We start from the raw sequence: 1,054 nt of genomic DNA on the forward strand, positions 1-1,054 counted from the left end.
ATCTGTACAGAGTGAACGAGAGACATCGGTTCAAAATTTCGCCAGCATTTTGCGAGAATTCCGTTTTCTCCCACAGTTACTGACACACCTGCTGAGTTTCCTCAACATTTCCTGTTATTGTTTCAGATTCCCAACGTCCACAGTCCTTTGCGTTAGCCATACAAACAACACACAAACACACATTTTTTTGGCCCCATTAAAAATGCGGCGCTGTGCAGGAAAGTGAGAGCAGCGACAGCTCCGAACGTGAGGAATCCGAGCAGCCAACGTACGAATCCAACCCCTGCACCTCTGCGCAAACGGAAATGAATGCACAAGCCAGAGAACGGCGAGCGAGCCAGGTAGGACTCGAACCTACAATCTTCTGATCCAAAGTCAGACGCGTTGTCCATTACGCCACTGGCTCAACGCGCTTAGATGGGCTCCACAGCTTGTGAACAATCAGCAGAGATAATCACATTCACTTCTTCCCCCTTTTGGAAGCAGTGCCTTTCACTGACAAAGGAAAGATATTTGCCCTGACGTGTCTGCTTCATGATCTCTTCCTCCTGTGCTGGAAGTTTCCACTGTTTTATTCGCAGTCACTATGCGGGTTTCGGTTCCACCCCAATGAAATGTACTTTCATACATTTAATCATGGTCTATTCCAGTCGAGGCATTGACCAAATTCAGCGAGAAAGCTCTAGCCAGGAATTTGGAAACACACGAGATAAAGCAAAGTTGGCAATGCCAGTGTGAATCCGAGCTGTTCAGTGAATGTATTGGAGATTGACACCACTTCTGACCTGAAAGAAGTGTTTCCCCCGCCGGGATTGGAATCCCAGAGAGATACGAATCAAACTCCCTCTTGCACTGCCTTCAGCCATCGGCAGCAGGATTCGAAACCGCAATAAGAAGCAGGATTTCTCGTTCATCGGTGCAATCACTCAGCTATACCGTTCGAACCATGTTACACCGCTGCTTTTTAGAGCTGCTCTGTCTGCGGAGCAGAGGGAAGTGCATCGTTGTGCATTTGTTTGAATTCAATTACCTACGTTTTTGAAAGGTTTAAATA

General features: G+C 47.1%; 1 non-coding gene across 1 annotated transcript; it reads right to left on the reverse strand.

The window, feature by feature from the left end:
• Window positions 1–333: 333 nt before the first annotated feature.
• On the reverse strand, window positions 334–406 carry trnaq-uug. The gene has a single exon. It is a non-coding gene; the product is annotated as a tRNA-Gln (tRNA).
• Window positions 407–1,054: the final 648 nt, after the last annotated feature.

The sequence above is a fragment of the Chiloscyllium plagiosum genome, unplaced genomic scaffold (genome assembly GCF_004010195.1).
Source record: "Chiloscyllium plagiosum isolate BGI_BamShark_2017 unplaced genomic scaffold, ASM401019v2 scaf_18083, whole genome shotgun sequence".
NCBI lineage: Eukaryota > Metazoa > Chordata > Chondrichthyes > Orectolobiformes > Hemiscylliidae > Chiloscyllium > Chiloscyllium plagiosum.